Source organism: Crocodylus porosus, unplaced genomic scaffold (genome assembly GCF_001723895.1).
Source record: "Crocodylus porosus isolate Cpor-Errol unplaced genomic scaffold, CroPor_comp1, whole genome shotgun sequence".
NCBI lineage: Eukaryota > Metazoa > Chordata > Crocodylia > Crocodylidae > Crocodylus > Crocodylus porosus.
This window is the reverse complement of record NW_017728906.1, coordinates 101142759-101149951: the sequence shown is the minus strand read 5'-3', so window position 1 is coordinate 101149951 and position 7193 is coordinate 101142759. Positions and strand designations below refer to the sequence as shown.

Sequence of the window (7193 nt, the reverse complement as noted above, 5' to 3'; positions counted from 1 at the left end):
CACCTTCCAGCAGTCCCCCCAGGCTGCCAAAGACTGCCAAGCATAGCTAAATGCAGCTAAAGTGGCCAGGCCATCCTTGATTTGTTGCTGGGCATTGGGGAGCATGTTTCCCCTTCTCTCCATCTCTCCCCTGTCATGATCAGCCACTGGCATCTGTCAACTCGGGGAGCTTGCTCATCCTTTGCAGCCTGCCCATGCTCCCTGGGGCTGAGCCTGCTTGCAAGGTTGTAAATATTCTTGAAAGTAATTCATTCATTACCACCAAGGGTTTCATTTTCTGACTGTCTAGTGCAAACTTTAACAATTTTTTAGAGACGGGTACCTTTCTTTAATGAAACTGCACAAATGAGATATCGTAAGCAATTAAAACAAAAGTGATTATTATGCAAAGTAAAACAAATGACTTAGTATTAGAGGTGTACATTTTGGAATTGTGACTTGCCTGGGGAATTGTAAGAATATGGCAATGGACGTAAAACATCTTGAGCCGCAAAAAGTTAGCATTTTGGAAAGATGGATAACAGCAATTATCATAAGCAATGACTGAATCTAGTGGTCTCCACTTCCTCTTTTTTGTACAACAGACACTCATTTGCAAAATGTTTAGCATCTCTTAATAATCTAGAAGGTTGCTGTACACTAATGCTCCAAAAAAGTTACGGCATCTTCTACAGGTCAGAGAATATCTGTTCAGTTGTCTAACATACTAAAAACAGCCTGAACTCCACTTGCCACCTGGTTCAGAATTACACTTTTCTTGGTAACTTTTTTTGTGTGTGTGCATTAGATTTTTTTTAACTATTAACTTTCATGACTGTTTTGTACAACAGACACTCATTTGCAAAATGTTTAGCATCTCTTAATAATCTAGAAGGTTGCTGTACACTAATGCTCAAAAAAAGTTACGGCATCTTCTACAGGTCAGAGAATATCTGTTCAGTTGTCTAATATACTAAAAACAGCCTGAACTCCACTTGCCACCTGGTTCAGAATTACACTTTTCTTGGTAACTTTTTTTGTGTGTGTGCATTAGATTTTTTTTAACTATTAACTTTCATGACTGTTACTCCTTATCTAAGGGAAATGTTTGTGCAAGGGTACTTAAAATGCTGAACATTTTTCTCCATAAATGATTGAGTCTACATTTCTCTGTTTGTTCTTGGTGTGTTTTCCTCCCTGTAGTCACACATTTATAAAACCAAAAACTGAATTTAAATTGATCCTTCCTTAAAAAAAAAGAACAGGTAGAAAGCAGCTTTCCTAACATAAGAGAAGCTATTTGATTCACCCTAATGTTCAGCCACTGGTTGCATATAGCTACAATGTTTTCATTTCAGCTTCACCCATCCAACTTCTTTGTGGTTTTGAGACGACAAGGAAAGATAATACATTTGGAAACTAGTTTAACCAGTCTAAACAATACTCCAGTCCCCCAAATAGCAAGCCCAATAGATGTTATTCAGAGTGGTAAGTTCTCCCTTTGATGGGCAAAAGTGAAGGGAAACCAAAACTACTAAAAAAGCAGCCAGGTTGGGGGAGCAGGGTTCAAAATACAGAGGGAATCAGGGGGCTGAGATCCCCCATAAAAGATGACAGCCCACCCATAAGCTCCCCCATACGAAGAGAGTCCCCCATAAGAGATGAGAGTCCCCTGCCCGCCCTGCACCTTTCTAAGCAGCTGGAAGCTGGCGGTGGTGGCGGCAGTGGTGGAAACTCCTTCCGGCTTCCAGTTGCCACTGCTGCAGACCTCCCATCCAAGAGTCAAAGTTTAATTCAAACCGTTTGGGGGAGTGAGAAAGAAGTGGAGAATATTGGTCTGATTGATCTTCATAGTATTCAGTGTCATAAATTCTCCTAGATATGACCAAACGGGAATGGTATAGAAATGATCTTTTTAAACACAAGAAGGAGAAAGCTATCATTTAGTTGCCTTTGTCACCAATTTGTCACTGATTGATTTCCTGAGATTCACCCCCTGCCTCAGTTCCTTTTCCCTTCATACATGCTTACTTCATTAGCCACATCACTTAACTGTGACCAGGAAAAGTATGTTGTTAAATGCTATTAAAATTATCCAAATAAATGCCTGGTTTTGCTTTTAAAAGGCAGAATATTGCATACGGGGACACATAATGAGTGAAATCTAGCACTGAATTACTTCATTCTTTCCTGCTACCAAATGCTAACCCTTCTCCTGACCACTCATACATCCTCTGAAGGTATAGCAGTAGCAGGTAAAGACTTTTCAGTGTCAAGGAACAAAGTGTGAAGGGAGGTAGTGTGCATTTATGAAAGGAAGAGTGAGGATGTACATTTGAATGAAATAAAAAAAGACAGCTGTAACGAGACAAATAAGGATCAGGAATGAGAGGAGGCAGAAACAGAAGAATAAAGGAACAAGGCAGAGAAAGGACCAAAGGATAGGCAGAAAAGACAGTGATGGAGCAAGGATAATTGCAGAAAAACTGAAAAGAGGGAGGAAAGTGGAGAAATAATAGCATTGATAGTAACAACAGGCAGTCAGACAGGCCAGCCTGGTAAATTACCCCTTCGAAGCTGTGACTATGTTACTCATGGAGATAAGTAGAACAATGGTTATGGATTCATGGCATGGATAGCAGGAGCATCAGTGGGAATGGAAAGAAAGGGAAAGTGGGAAAAAGTGGCTGTGTGGAAAAAGCAAGAAAGGAGTGCTCTATGAAAGGAAAGAGACAGAAAGGCCTGAGAAAGAGACAAACCAGAGAGAAAAAAAAAAATTACTTCTGCTGTTTAACATAAGGGTGAGTGATGGTGTGGAGTTCAGAAGGAAATTGTGGAGAAGAGTAGAGACTGGAGCAGACTTTATATAAATAAAACTGCTTTAGAAAACAGAAGAAGAAAAAGAAAGAGAGTATAATAAAGGGGAATTGGAGGGGGAGCAGATAGAAGCGGAGAGCACTAGATGGAGCAATATTTGATTGGAAAAAAGTTAGAAAATACTTAGATAATGCAGGGGATTAGGGAAACCAGAAAAGGGGGACACAAAGATGGACAAGTAAAAAAAAGTGAGAAATAGAGAGAGACATTATCAAAAGGAAATAAAGAAAATATATACTTCACACAGTGGTGCAACTTTATAATTAATATCATTCAAACTTGAACATTTTTCACTTTAATTGCAGATTTTAATATAGGGGTTGCTCTTTACAACAGACTTCTCAAACTCTTTTTATTCCATAGTTTGGCAGGGAGAGAGTTAACACAGTAATTCTGACTAAAGATCACAGCTGTAGGCCCTAAATGCAGGGATTTTTCAGCTGGATAAGCTGTTGTGAATTAAGCAATTTTCCCTGCATGCTTTAAGAGTGTGCTACAATTGAGGCAAGCACAAACTGGATTATACTGGGAATCAATCTCTCTGGTGGGTGATAGAATGGCATGTTAGCTGGAAGCTCCTTTTTCACATGCTGCTTATTTGGCAGGGACCAATTTTTATGTTTTCCCTGGAATAATAATCACATTTGTAGGTGTTGTGAAAAATTAATATTAATTGTCTTTTGAACTGAATCCGTTTGTGGTAATGTATTAGTTACTTGTTTTAATCAATTGCTAAATGTGATTGTTTAAAAAAAAAATCCATTTTAAGTAAAAAGGACTAGATACATTCAAACCTCTTAAGTTGTTTTTGATAATAGTTCCTGGACTAACTTTTATAAAAAAATCAAATGATAGTTTTCAAAAATTGCATTATTTTCATTGGCTCTTAGAATAAATAATACTGTGGAAAGCTATTGATTCAGATTTTATAATTAAATTAAGCACAACAAGAAATTTCTGAACATGGAAGTGGCTCTTATGTTTTCAGTTTGTTTCCAGAGTTTAGACACTAGTAACAATAATTAAGGGTTGGAATTATCATCAGAAAATATCACCACAGATATGTCAGCAGGGTTTTTGGTTTTTTTTTTCCCCCTCCAGGATTGTTGATAGTTTCTTATAGGTATGCTTCTAAAAACAGGGAATAGTTTCTATGGTTAGAAACTGAGAAAATATTTTCTTCTTGGAAATAATTAGCTTTTCTTCTTTTCTGTCTCCCTTTGTCTTGCTACAAACTATAAAAGTCAGATGTTAAAGATGACCTGTTTTGATTATTTATTTAGTTTTTTAATAGCAACTCTAATACATTGGTTTGAATGCTTATTTTTTGCTACCCCTCTTCCCCCAAGTCTTTTCAATTAGCTTCAAAAATCAAGCAAGCAAGCAAACTTCCTTTTCTCATGTTCCTCTGTGGTGTTAGCCTTGTGGACACAACCTGCTCCCTGCAACACTACATGTAATTTCATTTTCTGTGCAAAAACAGTATCATAAACCCCAAGAATATGCTAATCAATGACTAGTGAAAGCCCAGATCACAGTTAAGTGAATGTTTCCCATTCTTGTCCTCACTGTGCTGTCATTGGCTCTCTGATCCATCTGAGTATATCAAAACTTGCCTTTTTTTCTTTAAAGTAAACTTTAGGGGAGAAATACCAAGCGAATGTTCATGCTATAGTCATGTTTTTTTATCTCTACAACTGAGCCTGAAACAAATGTCATCTTCATCAATATGGACTTTCAACCATCAAGACGCAGTGACCTGGGAGTCCTGCCATCATATCCCAGGAAAGGACTGTGTGTGTGTGGCAAGAGGTCAGTAAAGTGGAGACGGATTATCAAGCAAAAACAAACTTCAGCTTCAGGGGTCAGAGCCAAGAGGTAGGTCTCTAGCTTTGCTGGCACACATCTGTTTTTGGGATCTCACCTGCCACTTTTCTTGCTGTCACTACGAAGGGGAGAAGTAACTCCTTCTGGAGTGATGAGGGAGGATGGGCTTTAATCATCATTTCTCTTAATGAGTAGTAGGATCACAGCATTAAAGCAGAGGCATAGGATGGCTTCATATGATGTATGGTGTATCAAAGGCATTATTCTGCCTTCAGGCATATTTGCATACAAGCACAAGATACCTACTATTAGACGGGATTAATCAAAGAAATGTCACATAGGCTGCTCTGATTTTAATTTACGAAGTGAAAATGGAAACTTTTTATTCACAGTTTTGCCTACCTCCTTAGTAAACTGTTTCAGGAGATGAAACAGATGGGCTTATCTCTAGTAGCCTTTACACATTTATGCACATCATACATGCTTTTCATCTCCTTTCGGTCTTTTACACACACAAATACAGGCACATACTTTTGTATATATATGTCTGCAAATATTGACTTAACACTAAATTTGTTTTTGAGGCATAACTTGGGGCTGCAAATACCAACAGACATACTGAAGGTAGGTGCTTTGTGCCTGAAAACTGATCCATTTAAAAAAAAAAATCACAAAAATAACCAAAAAAACCTTGTTTTTTTGTACATTTTCTGGACCATCACAGCTACAAAAGCACTCCAACCCTATTACAGCATACACTTCTATTTACAATTTTTTTTTTTTATAGTAACTTGTAGCATTTTTGCTTTCATAAAGTTATGGAGGGAAGGAATTTGTTTAAAAAATACAGCAAATCTAAATCCATAACCTACACAGCATTAGTAATCTATGGGCCTGTTTTTGGAAATTTCAGTTGCCAAGGGGTCTTCTACACGGAGAAGACAGGAGCCAATATTAGTGAACACTAATCAAAGATAAATGAAAATTTTAAGAACCTCTTAGTAGGCAATCCCAGTTTTTAAAAGTCACCTGAAGGGCAGCTATTAGAACAAATCTCATTCTTACCATTTATATTTTGTTAGAGAAAAAATATTGAGAATTTTTTTGGCTTCTGCTGGTGATGTGACTATGGCTAGCTCTTCATTATAACTTGCTTCTAGGTTTGGGTATAGGATGGTGAATGTCATATACTAGACACAAGTAGAATAATTATTTTTAGATGATAGTTTAGCATTGCTCTGCTTCAGAATCCCAATATTAATTTTTTCTAGGGCTCTATAGAATTATGGTAATTTTTAACAGTTGCTCTGACTCTTCTTGGTGGCAAAATGCTCCTTCTTGGTTTTGCTCCAGCTATGCCTAACTTGTGTTTTTAAGCAGAGTCGGAATCCATTGTTCAAAGACAGACACTGATTGCTTTCCTTCTGTGCCTTTTGGGAGTCCAATCAGTCTTTGAATTTTTATTCCTTTGGGACTCTCATTGTTCCAATTTGCCAGCCAGTAGCTTTATTTGCTCTACCATTCTGTTTGTTGATTATCTGTCTCTGTTGATTCAAGTTCAAGGGTAGTGATCTCTTCTGTATATCAGACAGCTTCTTGTATTTCTACAATTGTAGGGCTCATCCTTTTCTAATTTACTATTTTAGCTTCCAGCTTGGCAAATTTGGAGTCTAAATTAGTTGCAGGATTAATGATAATTTCTGCAACAACTTTCATAGCCACTAGGATGTAAGAGGTTTATTTGGAATGGCCTCCCACACTTACCGTTCATTTTCTTTTTTCTTTTTTTTCCTTTTTAGAACTTAATTTTGAATTTCTTTAAATTTCAGATTTAAAAAAGAACATTTTCTAACCCCAGCCAGAATGAAATCAGAGTACTCTAATGTCAAGAAGAAGCAGGAAGGAACAAATGGAAGGGTCTTTTCTGCTTCTCATTTCCATGGCTCTCTAAGCAACTTATAAGAACATTCTTTTTACAAGTGAAACAATGGCTTCTGGCTAGCACACACCAGTATGACATTCTGCTACAATAATGTATTGCCTGCTTTGCTGATAAATCTATTCTTTATACAAACCCACTTTTCACAACATTTCAGACTTCGAAACATGGGACTTTTTAAGTTAATAATACAGAATTAGGAGTTATTCAGTTAATTGGTTCCAGTCAACTGCAATGTTTAACAAGCTCAGATATAAATAGGCTAATCTTTTAAAATTAGTCTATTAATTTCTGGTTAAAAATTTAAAGAACTCTATCAGTAGTACTCAAAGAATGTCCTGAGGCACTAACAATCTAACACCTTTTTACACTCAGCAGCTTCATTAAGTCTGTTTGATTTTTGTGCATAAGAAACTCTGGGGCCTGTTATACACTTCTGAAGAGCTGCAGATGCCTGTCATGAATGAAGTAAAGCAATTGGTATTCTACCAGCTTATAAAGTGGTGGACATATCTTGTGTTATAGCACAGCATGCAAATTATAAGATATATTTTAATATTCACTGTATTTA

At 37.1% G+C, this 7193-nt stretch overlaps 1 long non-coding RNA gene across 1 annotated transcript in view; it reads left to right on the top strand.

The window, feature by feature from the left end:
- The first annotated feature begins 442 nt into the window (after window positions 1-442).
- The window catches only part of LOC109306091, a 15179-nt gene continuing 8428 nt past the window's right edge, over window positions 443-7193 (top strand). The window contains exons 1-2 of the long non-coding RNA XR_002099845.1: window positions 443-452; window positions 1301-1306. This is a non-coding gene — a long non-coding RNA (uncharacterized LOC109306091). The remainder of the gene's footprint in view (window positions 453-1300; window positions 1307-7193) is intronic.